The 24,109-nt window shown below is 40.1% G+C and overlaps 1 protein-coding gene across 4 annotated transcripts in view; it reads left to right on the forward strand.

Annotated features, from left to right (window-relative positions):
• DTNA (dystrobrevin alpha) overlaps nt 1–24,109 on the forward strand; it is a 223,238-nt gene that overhangs the window by 12,028 nt on the left and 187,101 nt on the right. The window lies entirely within an intron of this gene.

Raw genomic sequence — 24,109 nt, forward strand, 5'->3', positions numbered from 1 at the left:
CTTCCTTTCCTTGTTTTCCTTTGTTTTAACTTTCTGCTGAAATGACAGCAAAGCTTGCATTTTGTTGTAGGTAGCTCTTTAGACATCCATTTCCATTTAAGGAGTGCAAGATACTGGGCCAGCCTACATTTTTCAAGTGGTCTTCAAACACAGTAATCAAGAAAAATGTGCTGCTTTGTTTGCAAAACCCCAAACCAAAAGTTTATCACTTCCTTGTCTCTGGCAGCCTCACAGCAGTGGAACTTCCTGGACCTCTTGCTGTCTGCTTGGCTAAGTCCAAAAAATCCCTTGTTAACATGGGGTTAAAAATTCATTAAGAATATATTTGCTCTTAATGCTTTACCTCAAATTGTATTATACTTTTATTTGGAAAGAGCACATCAGTGATTGGAACATAATTTAGGAAGAGTTTTAAATGGTGTTAGAGTGTTTAAATTGAAGCTCCAGCATGCACTCATACACAGTCCTTGAATTATCAAAACATTTGTTAGTGCTTGTTATGTGAGCAGTGTGGCTGGAAGCTCGGACCTTGAAAAAGCCTTTACTATTTTTTTCACAGCTTATTTTTCAGAGTTTATTCCTTTTGTTTCCTTTTATTTTTGTTTTAAACGAGATGATCCTCCCCTACCTTGCAAGAGCTGAGTGTTTGATGTGACTTTGTTTTCGAAAGTGGTAACATCCACTTGCATACTATTTGTGAATTGTCAATGTCATTAGATATTAAGGTGTTTAGCTTGATTTGGAAATACAAGGTTCTGCTCTGTGTTGTCTATGCATCTGAATTAACAGTCTCCTAACTGTTGTGTTTTTCTCCTTGGTAAGTATTCCTAGCAGCAACTCCCACAGCAGTTCCTTCTAAAACTTCAGTACATTTGTAACTGTACTGTTGCCGTTGGGTTTTTTACTATTCTATTTTTAAATCTCCCTTTTAAAAACAAAATACATGGAACAGTTATCAAGAAATGTAGCAAAAAAACCTACCCTAGCTCCTAAGCCTTTTAAGCAAAATACAAAGCAGCACAGCTAATCTCTGCTTCCTCATACAAAAGGAGAATGTAACACACAACCTAGGGACTAGATCCTTAGCTCCAGAAATTCATACAGCTCCAATAAAGTCACTCTTAAGGGAAGCTGCTATGACTGTTCCCTGTGTGAAACGTCCAGTGCATACACTCGGGTAGGATCAAACCACAGCTGCACCAGAGAAGGGAAATAGCTGCCTGAATATATACAGACATGCATGTCTGCAACTCTTAGCATACTGGGGAGAGTTGGGAGCCAGTGGTAATAGAAAAATAAAGAAAAAAAAAAGTAAGGAATGAACAGCAGCTTTCTGTAATTCCTTGTAGAGTGTATCACAAAAACACAACTGCAAAGAGTAAGTGAATGACCTAAGAACAAGACTGCAATGGTCAGAGTCCCTTTCAAATGGTATGGAGTCCATGCCTGCCTTAATCCCAGAGACTTGTTGCAGTAGGGAGGATCTTTTGAAATCCAAGAATTGTTCTCTTCTTCTCAGTGACCTGACTATGAACACATTTCCCATTTGTAACTGGAGTATACTAAGTCAGCTCATAAGTCAGCCAGTGTCTCACTGTGGGGCTTTTAAGGTGGGAGTTCATCCATTGCTTTATTTACCAGCCGTACTTTTTTGTCTTTAGTATTTAACTGTTGCTTTCCCAGATAACGCTGGTCACTGCTAAAAGTAGTGACTTGGTTTTTTCAGATTTGAGTGTATAATAACACTGTCAAATAACAAATGTTTCTGTTTCTGTCAGTACGCCTCCTTTTTAGCTCTTGCAGCATAAGCAGGAAAAAATGCTATCATGAAAACTTTGGGAGCTGATACTAGAGCTGACTTTCTGTGGGAAGTTTTGTGTGCAATCCCAGGTGGTTCAGCATGACTGAGATGCCAAGTTAGCCCCTGGGTGCAGAGGAAAGGCTTCAAGGCCAAATGATAAGAAGTTATGTCCTTCCATGTTTTGTACACTTACATCCTCCCTTTTTCCTATCTGAGCACTTCAGATGATGAAAATAACTGGCAAGCATTTTTTCTTGTTTGTTTTTAAATGGTCTTGAACTGACAAGAAATCCTTAGACCAAAGGACAGTATTTTTGAGAAGGTTGCAAATGTCTGAAAGTAGAGACGCAGAATATATTTACCTCAGCCATGATTTTACTGCCATAATAAGATTTTTTTTTGCTTTGCTGCACACACCAGGACTTTAAGATTATGCTAGCTTATGCTGAGCTAAACCCAGATATGGGATTTGGTTGTAAAATGTACAAGGAGAGGTTTGTGTCTGCAAAAAGTCCCTACAATCCCCTTTCCATGAGAGGATATTAGCGGGTTGAAAGGAATCCATTGCTCAGTGCTTCCATGCAATCCCGGCTGAATTAATTGCGACCTTGCTTTTCACACCCCTGCAAGGCTCCTGAGGAGCTGGGGGTAACTTCACTGGGCTTCTTCCAGATGGCAGTGTTCTTTCCCTGCAGGTATTTTGGTGTTGCTGAAGCTCGTGTTGAGCAGAAGAACGTGAACATGTCGGTGAGCGATGCTCTCCTCCACTTTGTGCGTCTCTGCCACGCTGTCCATGGCAGGGGCTGCAGGAGAGGCACCTCTTGAGCCTGGACAGCCCACACCAAAGGTCACCCACCCATACTCTGAGTGCTCCTGAGCAAACCCTCGTGCTCCCCCTCAGCAGGAGCATCCACAATGGCTGGGGCTTAACTACTATCATTTGGTGATTCATTTGCAGTGCGTATTTTCTAAAAATTGCATAGCCTGTTCTCAAAAGCGAGGCAAAGGAAAAAGCAGCTGTTATGAAAAGAGAAGAAGAAAATCTCACACATACAAAACACAGAGCTTTAAAGAACCAAACCCACATTGTTAGGGGAGGGGACAAGACCCAAAATTTACCATTTTTGAGGTGCTATTAACATTTACAGGTGTACCAGTGAGTGTAATAACATATGGATTTAAAATCAGTTCTGACTTAAATTTCTTACTTTTGTGGGTTTTCACAGAGAATAAACCAGGAAGTTTTTCCCTCATAAAAAGATGCGATTTAATATTCAGTACTAGTGAATTTTAGGCATGTGATACTAATACTGAAATGAACACTGCTTTGTAAGTGGTCTAAGAAGCATCAGAACAGACCAGTCCAACTTCTATTCTATCAGTGAATACAAAGAGCAATTTCGTTGTGCCTCCCTTTATTCTAGCACAGTTTACGTAGAATTTGATTAAAAAAGCAGAAAATTGACATGACTGAAAAAAAGAAAAAGTTAATCTTCAGTGCTGTGGAATGTTTTGCTAAAAGCTTTTGCTTTCTGCGTAAATTGATCAACAAAAAACTGTAGCCAAACCCAAAACTTCCCATTCAGATGTTTAAAATGTTTCATTTAAAAATTCTTGATCAAAAGATTTTAATGTTGCCAGATTCATTGTTTTCTTTACCTCAGTCTGAACTTTTTTTTTCCCTTCCTGAGCCACTGCAGTGCTTCATCCTTTCTGTCTCCTACTGTGTCAGGTTTCCCAGCCTGAAGATACTTTTTTTCTTGGCATGTCATCAGTATGCAGCTTCTGTGCCCAGTAGGGAGGTTGTATTTTGCTGTTCAAAAGCAGCTCCATAGTCCAGTCTACAAGACACCAAAATTAGAAATCCGCTGAGATCCTCCAGCAGCCCAGAGAGACACAGCTTATCCCAAAACAAAAACACTCAGTCTGTTTTGAAAGTGATGCATTTTCTCTGCATGAATTAAACTTGGCTTTTAATGAAGCACTTCATTTGATTTTGCTGATGGAAGATTTCAGTTTTCAGCTCAAGTTAAAGCACTTCCGTGCTAAAATTTCTGCTGTTTGGTTTTGTTCTCCTGACCAAGTCTCTTCCAAGACTCTCTTAGTCTTTGTTTGCATGGTTTGTAACTGGGAAATGTCCTTGCTGTAAAGGCTTCTCTTCTTCTGGGATGCATTCCTTGTTCTTACAAGCAGGGAATTACGGAACCAGCACTGTTTCTCAAAGTGGAAGAAACATGTCAAGGTCAGATGATAAATTTCCTTGCAGACTAATACACGGATTTATGTTGAAGGTCCTGACCAGCATGAAGCCCAGTGAAACAAAAATTCCTGCCTGTGTGTGTATTTAAGGAATAAGCCACAGATGAGTCATGAATGCAGCATTACTAATGACCCTACCCACACCACAGCTGCTGAACCTTTCTGCAAGGCAGACCTCCCCCAGATGCCAAGAACACCTCATCAGTACTCTCTGTGTCTGATGGTCTCTGACGGGCTTTCAAAGCTGGCCCCCACCTTCTAGCTGAAGAGATTGTAGAATCCCAGAAAAAAATTCTGTTCTCTACCCCATGGATGATGTGATCCACCCACATCCTTCCCCTGGCCTCACCTCCTGGGTGATGAAACCTCTCAACCCTCAAGGCAGCTACGAGCTACCCTTGTAGCTCTGAATTTACCTCTTAAGTCAGGAAGCTGCAGCAGAGAATCGCTGAATGAGTGAGTGAATGCATGCCAATACATGTAAACAGAAATACATGAAATTACATGTGGTAATTTGTGCAATCTTAATAGTCTGCCTATATGTCTATTAGCATTTTCTTTGATGGACTAGCTTTCCTTTGACATACTTTTTAAAATGACCTCTGTAAAGGCATTTTATGAAAGTAAGGTAGGAATAGTTCAATGTTTTTTTAGCATAGGCTACAATCCTTTTGTGGCTCTTCTCGTTAAACAAGCAATTTTTCTCTCAGGGCAACAAAATGTGAGTTGAAAGTAGGATGAGAGCAATTAAGATCCAAGAAGGGGTATGTATAAAGCTCGGATTAAAGAAAGCTGAAAAGCAAAATTTCAGCTGAAAAACAAAAGACTGATAAATATATTGAAAGCTTTTGATGGCTACAAAGTATGTAGAAGGGCAGTTCATTTAATTTCAGCTTTTGTTTTAACTGCCAGTTTACTGCAAATGAAGATTTTGATTTCATTCTAAAGAACATTTTGGGGAATGGTATTTCTTCTACCCCTGAATGTGACTGGCAAAATAAATTTGAAAGATTTGCCACATGAATGTGATTTCTCTCTGTTTTCATTAATTCTAGATTTAATAGATTTTTAAAGTGAGATCTGTCATTATTTTTTCTCCTTTCTAGTTTGCTTTTCTGGCTGGCTACTGTTGGGTCTTCTTTTGGGCCATTGCAAGCTCTTTTATTAAAAACAAGCCATTTTCATAAGGATCTCGCTGCTTCCTTGTTTGGAAACCTGTACGTGAGAGCTGCTGCCTTTTTAAGCCTTGTGCTGTCTCACGGTGGTGCCAGGAGAAGAGCTTGCTGTTAGATTGCTCCCACTCTCCCACTGCTAGAAGCTACTCATCTCTCTGAATGGGAGGCACCTGAAGCTTTCAGAGAGTCGCTTCTCAATGGTTCTTTAAATGCTTGACCTGATAGATGCTTCTTAGAGCTGCTCAATCTGCTGCTGCATACTTGGAGAAGTGAGGGGGTTTTTTTGACGAAACTCGATTGTTTGGATAAAATGGTGCTTTTTTGCCTTGCTGCCATGTAAATGAACAGCTCTGGGTGAGTTTTAGTGGTGAATTGGAAGTATGAACTCAGAAACTTTGGGCTTCAGGCTCTTGCAGACTTCTCCAGAAGGGAGATGGAATTCTGAAGCCCTGTTTCAACACTACTGACCCTCAGAATGCTGGTGCTTTTTTGAGCCAGTACTATGATTTCAGGGTGATTTGTGTTGATACTCTCCATTTTCTTTTGAAAATGAAGTTAGTATTAAAACATTTCTTTTTTTAATTTGGAATTAGATCAGCCACCAAACAAGGTCATATGAAACAGTTCAGTAGTGCTATACCATACACCTGTTTGATGTCCAGGCCTTAATAAAGTAATTTTTATCCATTAGGAGTAGGAGTTTGGATTAGAGTTGCCTATGCAGTAGTATCCCTTAGTCTGGATTAATTGATTCTAAAACGTGCAGGTCAAGTGCACAAATTTACTTTATGAGCAAAGATAATGAATTTTCAGTTGAGGTGCTGGAGATACTAGCCAAGTTACATCAGCGTATGCTTATTAGTGTTTTTCATACTTCTGTTGAAAATTATTGTGGGATTTTTTTCCTTTCTCTTCTAGCCTATGTATCTGAAAATGGGAATCATGTTGGTTTTCAAGCAGCGTTGGTTGTTCACTGAGCATCCAAAATCAAAAAGTAATAATTGTAGTTTAGAAAATAAGGGAAAAATCACTGCTATCTTCTCCTTGTGAGTTATGTTGTGAATGGGATGGTTTGCATTGCAGAAAGTTATGATGTGTATTTGAAAATTTAATTCGAGAAAGAAAAGCTGAAAACAGATTCAGCCAGCTGATGTGCTGGGTTTCATTCTGCCTTTATCTTTTGCTCCAGCAACAGGAGGAAGTATTTGTAGTTAATCATGTTCTTCAATATTTGACAAAATATAAATCTGCTGTGACTTCCAGACTTAGCTGAGGGTAGATTAGGAGTCAAAGAACAAGAAGAGCTGCCATGCAGGGTGGGAGTAGTGTGGAAAAGTTTAGTGCAGGCTTGACCCATATCATTACCAATCTATCAGTATTCACAAACGTGAATTAAAAATATAACAGATACATTGACAGGTATCCTATTAGAGGCTTTCAATTTTCAAAAAAGTTTTTTTAATTCCTTTTGGAAATACTTTTAATAATTTACAGTTCTCATTGTCCTTTCAGCTATAATTACTTACAATAATTACAGCTGTGGACACAGATATTCAAGAACAGATGTGAGTAGGACAAGCAATCTATGGAAGCAATAACTTTATGCAAAGAGCTGTACTAACTCCACATAATGGAGTTTCTTGCTTTAGGCAGCTCAGTGAATGTGTCTGTCCTCACTGGCTCAAATCCTGGAATAAACACCTTGATCTTCTTTTTGGGCAGATAAAGTGGAGCTTAAAAATGTTTTCTGAGACCTTTCAGATGAAAATCTAATACTAAAATGTTTCTGCTGTGCTTCATTAGAGGTGCTTGCTACTGGATTGCTATTGATTGCTTTTTGAATGGGATTCTGCATTTTAAAAAGTTGCAAGAGAAAAATGACAGTGATGGATGTGTACCTTAATATCCCTCTGTCAGATGTGAAGGAAGCTGCAGTTCATCAATGGCCTGTTAACGGCAGAAAAGCCAATGACTATTCACAACCTAAAGGCTCTGATCCTACAACCACCTGAGAGTTGTGTGTCTTTATTAATGTAAGCAACTGCACTGAACATCTGGGATTACTCGCATCGATAAAACAGCCTGAGTTTGAGTGATCAGTACCTTAGAAGCTGTTCATGTAGGAAAAAGCTATGATCAGATAATCAAAGTCAGAAATGTAGGTATGAGAAGGATATCAGTGCTTCTGACACTTAAGAGTTTCCCTGTGCTTTCCAGCTCACAGTAGCAAAATATGCCAGGTTAATAATGTAGAAGTAATACACTTTGTAGTGTTAATCACTGGAATTTGCTTTGTCACTTCTGTGACAGCTGATGTCTGAAGGCTGGCTGAGGTCACTGGGTTATGCCATTGAGGTGAGATGGAGAACTTGACTGGTTTTCACCCATTCTGTGCTGCTGCTTTGCTTTGTGCAGGCTTCACTTTTTTAGAGAAACATTGTTGATCCATGTGACTTTTCCTAATCTTCTTTAGCGTGATAATGAGGTCAGACTGTGCTAGGAAATGTTGGGGCATCTTCAGGTCCTGCTATGACACAAGAATTAAAGGATTGTTTAGATGTCATAGGGGTATTGTGGTCATAATCCCCTCCCTTCCCAGGTTCTTTAAGCTACCCCAAATCACTCATTTGCAACAGGTACTCGCCATCTTGCACATGTGAAGTTGTCCTGGTGTGCTGGTGTGTACAGCAGAAGTCCACAGTTCACATGAAGGGGGACCTTTAAGGACTGCAGCAACTGGAGTGAGAGCTCTGATGATCACACTTCCTCATCCTCACCCTCCTTTTCACCCATCCTAACCCCACCCTGCTTTTCCCCTCATTAACCCTTCAGGACCACCCTATGGATTTGGTCACCACTCCAGCATTCCGCGGTCCTGGTTCCCTGTGCTGTAGGAAGACAACAAAGCACTCTCTTCATCAGTTAGTGCCAGTCAGCCATAACTTTCCTTCTAAGATCAAAGTTATTCTGAGAGTTTAGCAGCTCTTGGGGTGATAGGACATCAAGAAATGTGTTTTGGCTTTTTGTGCCTTTCCAGATTTTTCCATTTTGTTTCCATTCCTGTCTTCCTTTATATTAGCTTTACCCCTTCTTCAGTCATAGTAATTAAAAAGAAAAAAAACGCAAAGTATGTTTTGAAGGCAAATATTTTGAAAAGTGGAAAAAATTAGAAACAATTCAGCTTTCATTGAAAATAAAAGTATTATCAGAGAGTAATGTTTATCATTTCATTGACTGTGCTATGCAAATGTTAGATATGGTCCTTTAACTGACTGTCTCCCAAGACATGTAGTTGCATCAAACCTCAATTCTTTAGTCCATGACTTTCTGTTCTAATTAGATGAAGGAACCCAATTTATTATGACCAGTGCCCTAAGTGAGAACTGTTTGTCTTCTGGGACTTGGAAGTGTTTGCTTTATAAATCTAGATTGCTGTTTCCATTGCAGTGGATTTCCACCAGAGTCTTATGAGGGTAAATATTTTTGGTGTGCTACTGATTTTAATGTTATTTCAGTTTTCCTGTGCTAGTGTAAGAATGCAAGAAAGAAAGGACAATTATTTAGTTACTATATGCTGGTATGTGTTTTCCTGTGATAAAGAAAACCAGAATTTTATACTTTATGCTGTATTGCATGCCCATTATTATCACTGTGTCATCTAAGCTGATTCCAATACCAAATCTGAATGTATCATTCTCTGGTCGTGAAGTTGTTTGAACAGTGACACACAGGCATAGCCACTCAGGTTGATTGGAAAATAATATTCCAGACAGCTTAGACTCTTTGGGAAGAGACTGCAAAGGCAAACTAACCTGCCAGCAAAGGAAACAGATTGTTTCCAAAGTACAGTAAGTAGCATTTGTTGCTTCTCTTCTACTAATTGTTAAGCTACTTTCCATCCAATGTAGAATTGACCATCCTTAGCCTGCTCCAATGACAGGATCTTTGAAGAAACATGGAGGGTGATTGGTTTGTTTTTTTAATGAGTTTTTTTTCCCAAAAATGGTGAAATACAAGATTTAAAATTATTTTAATATTCTTCTACCATTCCTAATTCCTAAATGGTTTGTGGAAAATTACTGCCTTTGTTCTCTGATACGTTGTTTGCAAATTTGTAGTTGGAGATGATTATTTAAAAAGCAGAATAAGTGTCACTTTCTGTGATTCTTGACAAAAAGTTCTTTACAGTACCCTTTTTATGGACAGTCTTGCTTTTTAAAAATATTAAGGCACACCATGTTCAGATTTATCCAAGATACCTATATATAGTTTAAACTGTTGCTTTCCCCCTCTTTTGGTTTGCAGACTACTGCTACAGTGGTGAATGTTTAACCCCCAGTCTGTGCTCCGAGCAGCATGTCACTGTCAGGGCACAACTCTTCTAAGGGCTCCATGTCACATAGTGGCAAACAAGGCACATGGGTCAAACAGCACGGCCTGGAAAGATTAGTTCAAATAACCCCTGTCTCTCTACAGTACTTGAGAAAATATTGGAAAACAGAAGAATCAAATAAAAGGCCTGTGTTTCATTTGTTCTCTCAAACTTTGATCAGGAAATACTGAACTCATACTCAACTGATTAAGTGTTTGTCTTAAATATGCCTTCAAATAGAGAATTAATTGAACTCCAGTAAAACACAGTGTGACCTGAGACCAAAAATTCTTCTGGTTGCATGTAAAACACTGAGTCCATAAAGTCGCTCCAGTAGTTTTAGCTAAGGAAGTTCTGTCCCAGCAAAATAAGTGTGCATGCAGTAATGAAACTGGCATTGCTTGTCTTGTTTGGGGGGAACAGGGAGTGGTATGTAAAGCATGCTATATGAAGCATGATATGCTATCTCTGTAGAATTTAGGCAGTCTAATAATGTGTATTTGATTTGGAAGAATTGGATCCTCCAACCATTACCAGCAAGTACTGTGTGAGAGCTACCACTTTGCATTACCATCTGTGTATAGAAACTCCAGTTTTTATACAAGCCACCACTGCACTTGTATGATTCATAGCTGTTTGAAAGAAGGACTTATTAGTCACCTACTTCATTCCCCTTCCTGTATGGAATTATTTTATATTGTGCTGTACATTTGCTACTTTTTTGTCAGTCTAATTTTAAATTATCCAAGTAATGGAGCTCCCACTGCTTCCCTTGGGAAAATGTTCCAGAGCATTAACAGATCTGCTGTTAAGAAAGATACTAATTTCCTGATATTATTTTTCCTTTTATTAACTTTATTTCAGTTCTCTAATTACTGTCTTCTGTGCATTTTCTCATGTTCTCACTTTGAAACTTAAGCCTTGCACTCTGCAAACGTGCCTTGTTTATTTTCAGCTACTATAAATGTATCTGAACAGGTAAAACTTAACCTATACAGGCCTTTGTTTGGTAGGAGTAAGGCAATAAAACTGCTAAAATTGGTTCATTTTAGAGCAACACTTCTTTGCAAGAGCTCCAGAAGTAATTACAAACAACAGCTAAAAGCTGCATGTGAGCTGAAAGTTGATTTCCTAGGCTACTTTGTAAAAATAATCGTTGTACTTACCTGAATTAGGTGGACAGTTAAAGTAAAACCTCGTGTAGACATTGATTTTGATTTGAGTTCTCTAGTTTATCTTAGAGGATTGGTAGGGTACTTCAGGCAGTTGAAGAATTTTCAGTTTCCCAATCTAACTTACAGTCCCATGTGAGCTTCCCCCAGCTGTTTCAGCACAAACTTTAAGCCAAAGACAGTGTTGGCTCGTGCTGCCTTGCAGTTCTGCCCTGAAATTGATGAAGAGCAGTTGCTATTCATCACAAGCACGTGGTACAAGATGGTGGTTTATGGTATTCTTTTTGGCTTTGCATTCCCATGATCATTGTTACCTCAGACAATAGCTTAGCTCAAGTTGTATCAGTACTCATCAGACACTTATTCACATGACTACACTTTTAACCCATTTTCAGTGGGTATCAATTTAATGAAAAAAGTAATTCTTAAGTGTAAATAATTTACAACAAGTTTGTGTTCCTGGGTTCTGCATTTTGAAATAAAATCTGGCTTAAACATGTGGCTTTCCAGTACCTTGCTCTAAGTACACATATTTAAGTGACTCTTCTCAACAGAATGCTGAGCAAGTCTTGTATCCACACTTCTGCTGTGAAATTTGCTGTCATTAATTTCCTTGCAAACTTTAGATCACATGAACAGCATTCAGATAGCTGGCATGCTTCCAGCATCCATCTCTTTTCACTCTCTCTTGGACTTGGACTGCATTGCACTGACCTTGTCCTAATAGCCAGCCCTCTTTCTGCTGAGTTTCTTACATAATTCCAGTTCACAAAACTCCATCTTCTGCATGGAACAAAGTTTCAGCCATGATATCTTACCCTGCATGCCAGCTGGTATAGCAGGTTAGATTGCTTGTTCTAAAATGTTTTGTTTGTCAGTTTTATGAAGGATCTGTCATTCTTTTCCAGGAAGTGTCAAGGTTTTAGATGATACTATTTCCCTAGGAAATGTTTACAGTAGAACTAAAGGATTTTGAAATGTTTTCTGAGGCTAAATGAGGGCAAGAGCATAAATAGCACTTGATTTTACAGAACACATTCTGTAGTCGTGACTATGGAGAATGAAATAAATACATACAATGCAGAGAGTAGGATGGCAAACAGGGCTTTGCTCCTTGCTCAACAGTGTGTCTCGCTTCTTGAAGTACTTGCATCTCAAATGGCCAGCCTGTCAGGCCTTTGAAGCCAGAGAGAAGACTGCAAATGACATCTCCTGTTGTTTTGGTGTACTCAGTGTTCCTGTCTAAGCATGCAGGGAAGACATGAGGACAACAAGACAGAAGATGATCATACAGGTCATACAATATTATAAACTGGCCATCCTAACTTCTGGCTGTGCCAAGTTACTCAGGGGTAACGGAAGGGAGACACTGCATTCTGAGATGGAAAATCCTAGTGTACTTTCTTAGCTCCTTTTCTAGAGTCAGTGTGTGATCTTGTTCTGTAAAATGGAGTAAAACAATAATCAAAACCAAATCAGTCTTTTGGGGTTTGCTCCAAGATTTGCTCAAATTGGCATTGCTGAGACTACTGAGAACATACTACGAGAACTGCAGTCAAACGTTGAGTGTTTGAACAGGTTTTTCCATAGCTTAGTTGCTCAGGCTGTCTTTACCTAGAATATGATCTTACAGCCACTGAGTGATGAATCTGTTCCTTTTGTTAACTCAAGCTGTTATTTTAAAGGTAATTGTTCTTTATAAATTATAATTGAATCTTCAGACTTTATCTGATAAAGCTGACTGCAAAATGCATGTACCAGCATTAGGATTGTTTTATGTAGTATAACTGACCATGTATAAAATTCATGTAGTAAATTAAGCTCTGAAAAATAAGTCTTTTTTCCCCTTTATTCTCAATGGAGTCTAGGTGAGCAGAACACATGGACATTCCCTATATTTAGCAGTCTTAACAGGACCTGTGCTGTAAAGGTAAAAATACTGACTGGGTGTTTTGGGAGTATTTAGTTCTAGCTTATTGTTGTCTCACTCAGATCTGTAGATTTCTTGCCAAGAGGTAGATCCAGGTTGAAAATACCTGGTAGGAAGTAGCTGCTCTGCATGAAAAGCAAATATTAGTACAGAGAAAGGAAGTTTTCTGACGCAGTCTAATAGATAGGTTTGTTGAGATGAACGTCACTTTTGGGATTGTATCAGCTGAGGCAAGAAGCAGGGACTGGCTTTGCAAATCAGAATGGAAGCCTTAGTAAAAAGTAGCATAGCAGAGAGTAGGCTGGAATACTGCCCTACTCAGAGTTTACATTCAACTTCAGTCCTACTATATACTACTACATTTGTGGTATATTGTGCCTTTTGCTATGCAGGTTTAATGATCTATAAAAAGCTTTTCTATGAATTTGTCTTTGGATGTCTGCTCTAAAATGGTGACTTTACATATTTATATGATGAACTCTACATTTATATTGACAGATGAATAATTCAGTAGCTCTGAGAAAACAGCAAAAAGTCAACAAAAGCAGAAGAAATGTCTGCAAGGCTGCAGAGAGCTGAGATTTCTAACCAGGAGACATAGCTGTCGTTTTCTGATGTCATGTCGTGATCCTCAGATAGATCCCATGGTGAAGTTGGGTAATAAAAATTTGTGACCTCAGAACCGTGAGAAATTAAGATAGAGGACAGTGACATCACTGGAGGTATGAGGAAAAGGGTCAAATTGAGAAAAGCAGTTGTGAAGACATGTTTATCTACAATCTAAAATACAAAGTGGTTCAGGAAAAATTGCTTATAAAGTAATTGGCTCTCTTGGTTTGCCTCCAGAAGATTTCTTCTTAAGAAAATGTAGAACAGCTCAGTGGAACAATAAAAGCAATTGCCAACCTGGTCTATAGAGAAAAACAAACTTTTTTTTAAAAGGAAAAAATTAATTCTGTCACTTACTAATAAAGTGTCATATTTTTGGATAGAAAAAATCAATCTCTTCACCTATTCATTTCCTTTCTCGAAACTTCTATGAATTTGAAAACTGTTCTGAACTCTTACTGGGAAGTTGACATGCAAGTTCTTGAGAGTTGTGTGGCAATATATAGACTACAGATGCAGAGTTTGGGAAGCTATTTTAGTTTGACCATTTGGTTATTTTATGTGCAAACAGCCTTTACAATTAAGTGTATGCTGGTACTTCTGTCATGTCATAAATGCAATGACCCTCAACAAAAGAGGTTAATGGCTTTCGTGTCCTAATGCTGTTTGTCCAACAGAGATGTAAAACAGAGCACTAAAGTTGAATTTGTAGTGTTCTTTGTCTTCTTCATAATATTTTCTTAATAAACAGCAGCTGAGAAGGTTTTAGGATATAGGATACAAATAAATCTCTAATTGCCATCTTCATTATCTTTTAAGTGAAAAATACTTGTGTTCTAGTGAATAAGAACCTTTTTTAATCACATGAAAAGTATTTTGAGAATAATTTAAGGGTAAGTAAATACTACTGATGCAGAATTGTAGTAAGCCACAGCAGAATTTTATAAAGAAATAACATTATATTTAATGATTATGTTATAAACATAAACAGCAATAATGGACTTTCAGAATGTGGGTCTGTGCCTCTCATCACAGTATGGTAAAGGCTGTTTTATAAGATGTGGAGTGGGCTAAAGGGAATGCTCCTGGGACATGGCAATTAACACATTCTGAGCACACAGCTTTCACAATAGTGCTTACACTGCATGTGGCAGAAACATTAGGAAAACTTGATTGTTTCACAGGGTTTTTTTCTAGTAACAAAACTCACAGTTACAGAAGTTCAATTTATGTATGCATTAGAGGGAATTTCTAGGCATTTGTTCATAAAACTATAGGAAGCACATTAAATGGTTTTCCTATCCATAGCATGAAATTTTCAGAGAGGGTCACCACTCCTGCATGACAAACTGTGTGCAGAATAGTAGTTCAGCAGATCACTAACCAAGGGCTAGAAGAGATTTAGCACTTTGGGTTGGCTCTTCCACTGCTGTTTTCATGGCTGGAGCCAGCTGCTGCTGGGAATGCTGTGCTCAGGACTGAGGTGGGCTGCTGGGTCCTGTGATCCAGCCCCTAGCCTGCTCCCAAATCTTCCTCTATGACAGTTTGTTTGCAGAGGGCAAACATCTCCTCCAAGTGCTGTTTGAAAGGCTGCAGAGGAGTATCCCTGGGTAGCTCCTGTGTCCTTGATACTCCTTCTCACGTTTGTTGTCTGTGAAGCCAAGGGCTTTTGTGCTGGAGTTGTGAACCCAGGGGTGAGTCTCAATTCACCTGTAAATCCAGTAGTATTGATGGGAATGGCATGCATTCATTCCTTGTAGGACTTAATGAGTGTTCTGTGGAGAAAATCCTTAAATACCACAGGCCAAATAGATCCTTAAGTATAAAGTGTTAAATTTAAATAAGCCAAAACATTTTAATTCCTCTACAGGTTGTTTCTATCCCTTATTTTAGCTCCAGTAGCCTTCATCTTAGATCTGACAGCAGTTTAAGATACGCAGATAAGTATTTTTGTGCATTTTCAAAATCCAACAGTAAGCAGAGTGTTGTGTATCTGAGGGAGCAACTGAAGAGCTTTGTTAGCTGAGTATCACTTGCATTATACAGACATCTTTGGTCTGTTGGGTTTTTAAAGCTCAGGTTATTGTTTGCAGTTTTCCATGGACCTGATTCACGCCCAGTGGTTTTGAAAAAATGTATCAAAGGGATATCAGCAGTACCTGTCCTGCTATTTTGTTAGCCCCTCCAAGTCCTGTCTGTGGACTTGCAACATCTTGTAGGATAGGAAAAGGGATGGGCAGGCTGGGGATATTCATATCACTTTCTGCCCCTAGAAAAGTAAAAATTAAAAAGTAGCAACCTGTATTAGGTTTACAGTAAAGCTCCTATAAATTGAGAAGCTTTCTCAGGAAAATGGACCCCCATGCTTCTTGGCTGGCAGGTCTCTCTAGAAGAGCATCACCATGGAAATGGGCTGCCAGTGAGATGGAACAGCAAAACATCATCAGCTGCTCCAACCAAATGGCCTGAGGACCAAGAGTACAGGCATGGGTTTTGGCACTTAGCCCACAGTGACCTCCCTCTCAACAAACCTTTTCTCACGGCAAAATCCAGTAGAAGGATACCAAGCAGAGATGCAACCTCCCATTACAGCATTTGCTGTAGGGGGGAAGGAGCAAGCCTGCAGCCATTATAGACCTATTTTACTGCCCTGTTAAAAGTGATGCAATACTGCTATTTTTAATTTAATTATTTTGTGAGAGTGGAGGCGATAAAACAAATTGTTTCTCTGCTTCATTCACACACCTAATGGGAGAACAGTGCAAGGGAGCTGCAAACAGCAATCTGCATGAGGAACAGCAGCAAGAATTTCCAAATGCACATGTTTGGAGTATGCTGAAAAGCTATAATTGCTAAGGAATGCAATTTTCATCCCCGTTTCTGGTTGTATCAAAGTATAATTCTTACGAGGGTACCTTGCATCCTGAACCCTTTCACGTTCATTTGTGCTGTCCTGTGGCTTTCATTGTAAGCCAAAGAACACCTGACTGTAAGGTGTGTATATACATGACCTTGTAAAAGGCTCTTTGCTGTTTCAGCAGAGGCAGGAGAGACCACAAGTGAGAGCAAAGATCCTTATCAGAGGCTAGAAAAAGAGACCAGGGCTTGGGCAAATTGTGCCCACAGCCATCCAGATGGAAAGCTAAAGGATTAAAGAGCCCCACAAGCAGAGAGCCAAAGGGCTCAAGTTGCAGGGCCACAGGGAATGATGAACAGTGTGAGAGAGATTTACTAAACCAGGCAGAGGATTGATGGATTTTATTTCCCTCCAGATTCTTGCATTGAGAGCGGAAGGCTTCCTGTGTAATGTGAGAGTAGATGTGCTCCAAGAAAAGGAGAATGCAAACTTCCAAAGGGCATAAAGGGTAGACTGTTGATGAACCTCCTGGTAGGTAGGCAGTGAAAGGAATTACATATGCTTGCTGTGGATGCCTGATATTCAAGATTGTGTGCAGGTGGTATCAGTGAGCCATGGGGGTGCCTCCCCTTTGGTGCTTCCTTCATCACACCACTGCAGTTCAAAAGAACAAACTAAGGCAAGAGATGGGTGATCTCTTAAGGTAAATACACCTGAGACCTGAGATGGGTGATTTCTTAATGTAAATACACCTTTCTACATATTATATTGATGTTTGTTCAGGTCGCTGCTTCATGATTAGTTCTGCCAGCTCTTCGTTTCCAAATGTCTAAGGAAATGACAGTATATTCTCAGATTTACTTCTGTTTATACTAATTAAATACTACTAAACCTGTCTACCTGAAGAACAAATGATAAATTATTTTTCCTCAGTTGTGTGTTGGACTTCTCTATATTCCTAACTATTAAAGCTCCTTTATTTTTTATGTTCTTCTGTCTAGCAAACAGTTATGTAAGTTTATAGTCCTGCATAATTTAGCTGTGCACTTCTTGCCTTGAACTCAAAGAGAGGAAATCATGACAAATTCTGTAGGAGGAGGATTTCCAGTTATTCAGGGCCTGAAGTGATGATATTATATGGAGATTTATATTTTTATTAAGCAAAATCATGGTGTTTCCAGAACATCTCCATTGCAGCTGAAGAAAAATCAGTATCAGGATCATGTACCTGAATTTATTTTAAAAAATAATTATACACAGTTGGAAAATAACATTTAGCACCATAGCACTTAACAAAGGAAAAACCTTTTCAGTGTCCTACCATTCCAACTGAGCAGGCAGAGGACTCCTTCCAAGGGCTGCAGGTAAAAATCCTGTGTTGTGGACAGTGGTCTATTACCTATCTAGTGCAACTGCAAATAGAGTTGTTTTTTATCTGAGTATATGGATTAATTCGGGGAGGGCTCCTATGTGGTCTTCCATGCCACAGAAAGTCGGGGATAAAGCTAGCAAAGAAAGGAGCCATTAGGCACTGAGATAACAGAGGGTTATGTGCCCACCTGCCTTGTGCCCCTGAGGCTGCCAGCTGGCTCTGGCAAAGAGAGGGTAGTTTTGTGCTTAGCAGCATGCCTGAAGGTGGAACACAGAGCGTGTTTTGTAGGCCTGGCTGTGAGGTAGAACTTAAACAGTTCTATCTGCTCAGTTATCTCTCTGAAGCAGTGATGTGGTCACAGAAATTTGGTAGAGGGGGTTATCATGCCAAGTGCCATATGTGCTCATTGGCCTTCGTGCTAAGGAGTTGCCAGGCTCTTGGAAGAGAGTTGCATCTTACCCTGCAAAGCTGTGTGGATGGTGCTGTAGAAGTTAAGTATTTGTTACTGTAGCCAGGAAGGGCTTGGCATTGTCACCTGTTAGGGTCAGTTACTCCACAATGCAAGGCAAGCTGTCCCTACGTGGCTTTGAGAGAGAAACCCAGTGTTGGCTTTGCCTTGAACAGGCAAAAGCCCAAAAGTACGAGTCAGATTTATGGATAAATGTCTTTAAACACAGGGTGCATTCTAACACCCCATTACATTCACATTTGCCTCCTTCATACCTTTGTAGTCTTATTTCAGTCTCTCCCTGTAGCTCAGTTCTGATCCCAGAGGCCTGAAGTGAATAAATCCAAACATGCTCTATTTAGAGTTCTACCCCATGGCCAGCACACACGATATGGCATTTCAGAGACTGAGGGAAGTGAGCCACATTTGCTCATGGAAAAAAGAAAGAACTGCAGCAATCCGGTGACGTAAGGTTTACCCTGCAGGTTCACCTCGGGTTACAACCGGATCTAATTCAGCATGCTCTTGTCAGTACAGCTTAGTTCAGCTAAACCAAGAAAATACAGTTCAATTCTGCATACAGCTAACTCCCACATAAAGCATCAAAACATTTCCAATCTAATTTTTTTTTTATTACAGGCTTTTTTTTTTCCCCCTTCATTTGAAGAGCTGTTGGGCCTGAATAATATTGGTTTATTTATCTGTTTGGTACCAAATAAAAGTAATTTTATGAGTTTGATTAAAGAGCCATTTCAAGGTAGACAGGAAAATCACAGATTTAAATAAGATGTTTCTACACATCAGATGCTAATGAGGTCACCAAAGAGAACATTTTTGTTGGGGGCCTCTACTCATCCCCAGAGTGCCTGTTCTCACTGGGAAAAGGTCCTGCCATGCAGTCTTAATCTAGAGCATGTTTTGAAATAGCTCTTTCAGCCAGTGAAGTGCTAAACTGCTTCTTTGTTTTCATCTTAGTAGACTGAGAAAAAAAAAAGCATTAATTTCACAGCAGTGAGATTTTTTATATCTGAAATAACTTTACAGTTTGACTCTTATATATGTGTAGTTGCAAGTTTAATCAGCCAGAGTACTCTGCAACTTCCTAGAACTGCCAATGTGCCTGGTACAGTGGCAGACCTGAAGTCAAGTTTGTGTTGAACACATCAAGCAGCTCAAAGAAGTGAAATAGTGTATCTTGACCCAGATCTAGACCAAAGTGGTTTTATACACCAAACCAAGTAGAGTTGATGTATGCTTGCTGCCTTAATCTTCAAGTGCTTCTAGCTACTGGCAGTCAGAGCAAAAAATGGTTTAGAAAATAAAGCTTTATGGTACACTCACAATGCAGTCATCTTTTTCCTTAAACAAGCATTTTAGACAGAAATCTTTTGACTGAACTTCAGTGTTAACCAAACATTGGTGTGTTGGATCTGGGCCAGTACATTGTTCCTGACAGTGCTCAGGAACTGGCCAGCTGACAGTTCCGGAGTAATGTGACAAGAGGGGATTTTCTTAATCCTTGGGGATTCCCCTTAAGGGTGATGTCTTATTCCTTGACACTTAATCATTGTTTGTATCAGGAAGTATAAGTGTTTGTCTTCTATTGCTTAAAAAAAGTGAAAGTGAGGTTCATTAAGGATTATATTCTTTCTTTTAAAAATAGATGAGTTTCTAATGGGAACATGCAGGTATTCATTAACAGTCTAATTAATATTTTCTTTTATAGTCCTTTCTGGTCCCAAATATATTTTGCTGCAGACAGCTCCACAGGGTAAACTTACATTCGACGTTCCAAAAGGCAGAACAGAATTTTCCTTAATCTCTTTTAAATTTCCCTGTCAGTTTTAAACTCCCTGTTTAACTTGCCTTTCATATCTCTTAATTATTTTGTCTTCTGGCTTCAATATATTCTTTTCCTTTCGTTTTGAGAAAATAAATAAGGATGTTTATATTTCCTTATTTTTATTACTTATAATTTTTTATATAGCTTTCTTGCATTGCTTTCTCATTTGACTCTTTTTTGAATCTTTCTTCATACAGCTGATTTTATGAGGCCCAGAGTGATTTATGTTTATGGGATTTGAACCCTTTCTGTGGCTGCTGTTTTTGCAGCGCTGGCTGCCTGTAAGCATTCCTCATGCCAGATTTACAGCTTTTTGCTTTTTTTTTTCTTTCTTTTTCTTTTTCTTTTTTTTTTTTTTTTTGGTTTGCTTTGGTGGAGAGTGTTCCCCCCCCCACCCTTGAATTTCAAGCAATTTGCTTGACATTGCCAGTGTCATCAGAAGTGGTATGAGCCGAGTTCAAACAGGTGGTACCGTCGGGCTGCTGTCACAGGGGATGAGATCATACATTCATTCTGTCTCCGTGATGGATTTGTCTAACTCTCTCCAACTCGAGCTGACTTTGATCCCATATAATGAAAAGCCTTAAAATAGAAAGTGGAAGGGAACAGAGAGGAGCTTTAATTATTTACTGGCTGGGTTGAATCCATACCTTTTGTAAAGAGACTTCTTTTGTTGTTTTTTGGTCTATTCAGTTTTCATTAAGCCAAATTTAAATCTTTATGTTCAGCATTGGTTCAGATTCTGAGGCTGATTAAAGAGGCTTTTGAAGCAAGGTGCATTTTTCTTTCAACTCAGTCATTTTTTCCACTCACTAAATGAAATAAAAATGTTTCTTGAATGGTGTTCAATATTTAGTCCCAGTAGTGCTAGGAGGTCAGAGGTACTCCCAAGTTCTAGTTGCTCTGAGCACGTAGAAACATGACACCCACCTTAAAACTACTGAAGGCTATGCAGCCAAAGCAGATGAGAAGTGGGAGGGAGGAAGTAAACGTGTCAATTCCTAAATTGACAAAGCAAACCTGTGGCATAGCTGAGAGCTGGTCAGGTTTCTACCACTGCTAGTGAGGTGTTTAACAACAAGCCCTGCCCCACTGACCTCTCAGGTAATGCCTGAGCAGCATGGGCATGATGTGGTGGTCTCCTGCCTGCACTTCACAGTGGCATTCACATGGTGGACCCTGCCTCTCTAAGCATTTTGCTGGTGTATGTGTCTTTGCCCTTCTCTGGAAACAGCAGAGATGTCATCTCCCTGGTGGAGCAGGAGGAGTTAATGCAGGGCCATGAGTACAGCTCCTTTGTGAGCATCTTGCCCTGGAAGGTTGTGCCGGAAGAGGCTGGGTGCCATCCCAAACCCATCTTCTTCTCTGAAGGCTGGATGTTGCCTCCTGAGGGCATAAGGGCAGAGGAGAGGCTTTAGGTGCCCCACTTCCTTGCATCATTACACTCAGAACTCGCAACAACCTTGCAGTTACCTCTGTAGTCTTAAGTAAAAAGCTCGCCTGATTTATTTTGCAAGCTACTGTCTTCATGGTGTGCATGTCTGTAAAATCTGCATGCTTGAGTTGAGGCTCAAGGAACCCCAGTGCCTATCAATATCACTGCATCCACAGCTCCCTCACAGGAACAGACAGTAATGTGAAAGATAGTGATGGTTCAGAAAAATGTCCTTGCTTTATCCTCACTCTCTCAGTGCCTGTGGATACGTTAGCAGACTACTGTACATAGGGGAAAACATGCCTTTAATAGTTCTGTCTCAGCTGCTGTTAATTTGATTTCCCTCAGGTAGTCAGTGTTGTCACAAAGTCCTGGAGCAAGACTTTTTGTAGAAAGAAGTACAAATAATTTACACTGGAATGTCTGAGGCTCTTGGATATAAAGCATGTGCTTTTCTGAACAAAGGAAAAAAACACAGTAATTTCTTTAATTTGGGGATTAATATGATGAATTCAGTGAGATGGAAGGAGGTGCTATAAAAAGGAGCAGCTTTGTGGCATCTGACAGTGAGGTTATGACCAGACCTGTGCTGGGTCTCTGTGCCTCACACTTGGTGTATTTGTGGCTGTTCGTCATGAAACTCAACAGGACAATGTCAAAATAATCTGTAATTACTACTGGCTTGCTACAGATAAAATGTTTTACAGTATCTCAGTTTTCCATTGGAAGTTGGTTATATTTTAGCTCCAGTCCAGCTTCTTCTTGTCATATAACTTAGGCAGTTGGAATTAGGTACATTGTGTCAGTCCTGAGGTCAAACTGCATTTGTTTGCATTTATGAAAATCTGGAGTGCTGCCTTTGAAAAGAATGGGCCTCATTCTGCCCCAAATTGCCATGTCCCATTCTTTTGCTGGAGTCATTCACTTAAGGGTAGAATTTTTCAGCAGAACTCACTACTGCTGCAGCATTCTAATACTACTGTGGTATTGCAGGGCTCATATAGCTTTGCAAAAACTAAAGTTAAAGAATTTAGAGCAGAATTAGGTCATGAATTTGATCAAGTGCATTTAAAAATGCCATGCTAATTATTCACAACTTTAAAACTACTGAATGGATTTCTTCCAAATTTGCTCTATTTCACAGATTCCATTGACATTTAAATATAATTCATTTTATCACTGTGCTATATCATAAAGTCTGGTTTCCCGTATTTTCATTAGCTGGTAAATGTTCTGTAATATAGGAGGAAGTAATACTTGGGGCATGGAGAAAAAAAGTTAATTCAGTCTTCTCTGTTAACACTGCCTTTCTGGAACTCACTGATTAATTTTTTTTAGTCTTATATTGCTGTTAGGAAGGATTGTTTTGTTTCTGGTTCAAGTTGTGTAAAGTTCCTGAGATTCTCCAGAAGGTTTAAGATGAGTGTATGGCTGAAATTTCAAAGCCCTAACCTTGCACTCCAGCCTTTCATCCCCTCCTTTATTATGGAAAGTGTCCACTTTTCCTGAAGGTGCTGATTCTTCTCATCATTCCTCCCTATTCTGATGAGTGTGCACCTTCTCAGAGAAAAAGTGCTTGAGAGACATTTCTTCCTTTGAAATGGTTTCTTCTCTAGCCTGGATTTCCATAAATTAGTGCTAAGAGGAAAGTGTGGAGTAACTGAAATATTGCTATGAAGATTGCAGAAAGCACATTGTAATGTTTGAATGTCTGAGAATATGTACTTTCCTTGGGGTACGAGTTTTCCCTGTCTTTAAACAAATGCTTTCATGGCAGCTGCTAATGTCTTCAATAGGTGGTATCCAGGTCTGCCAAATTTTCAGCCCTCAGAAAAAAGGTTACAGGGTGGAATTATTGACTGCAGTTGTGTTCAGGTGGTTTTTGGTTAGGAAAAAAAAAACATTCTCTAGAACAATCAGGTTGTTAATTACCACATGATTAATTGACTTCATTACCATAAGCCACTTTTCCCCTTTCCTTTTTTCTGTTTTTTTTTTTTTTTTTATTCCCCCTATGCTCCCTGTTGTTTAGATGTGGCTGGCCTTGATGTGACTCAGGGTGGGCTGTTTTCCCCCTTGGCTGGGGGGTGTTGCTGCCAGCATTCCCTAATGTGGGACTTGGCTGCTGCCCTGCCCAGGGAGCTTCTGGGCCTTTCTCTGGGGCTGATCCGGACACCCGTCCAAATCCTAAGATGAGCTCATGATCTAAAAACGTGTCCCAAAGCAAGGTGATGGTGCCAAGGAGAGGCTTTATTCCCCTGTTCTGGAAGCACAGGTGAAGCCCTGGCAGGGACAGAGCCAAGGAGATTTGCCGGGTGGGACACAGCAAGATCCGTGCCGTCTCCCGAGTGTGGTGATGATTTCTGCCTCCTCACCAGCGCCTTCATCTCTTCCCCGGCCTGTGCTTCCTGCAGGCCGCGCTCAGAGCTGCCGTGCCTCATCCCGGCTCTCGGCGCTGGCATTTGGGATTTCTGCACAGGATGGGTACAGCAGAGGGAGCAGTAGGACAAGCTTCTCCCAGGCTGTCTCACCCTGCGTGCTCCCGGCCCGGCGCGGACCCTCGGGCTGAGCAGCCCTCCCCTCCCGTCCCTGGGCCCCAGCGCACCGCGACCCCGAGCCTGAGGGGTGCGGGCATTCCCGCGGGATGCGGGCCGTGGGCCAGCACCAGGGAAGGAGAGGGCTGTGTGTGGAGGAGGGACACCTCCCCAGCCCTGCAGGGCACTGCTGCGTTTCAGAGAGCAAGTCAGGCGCTGCTGGCTTTTACATAACTGATCTGATGGGATTCGTGGTGGTGGCCTATATATTAATGCTCCAGCTCTCATTAGCAGTTTCTGAG

This window comes from Haemorhous mexicanus, chromosome 1 (genome assembly GCF_027477595.1).
Source record: "Haemorhous mexicanus isolate bHaeMex1 chromosome 1, bHaeMex1.pri, whole genome shotgun sequence".
NCBI lineage: Eukaryota > Metazoa > Chordata > Aves > Passeriformes > Fringillidae > Haemorhous > Haemorhous mexicanus.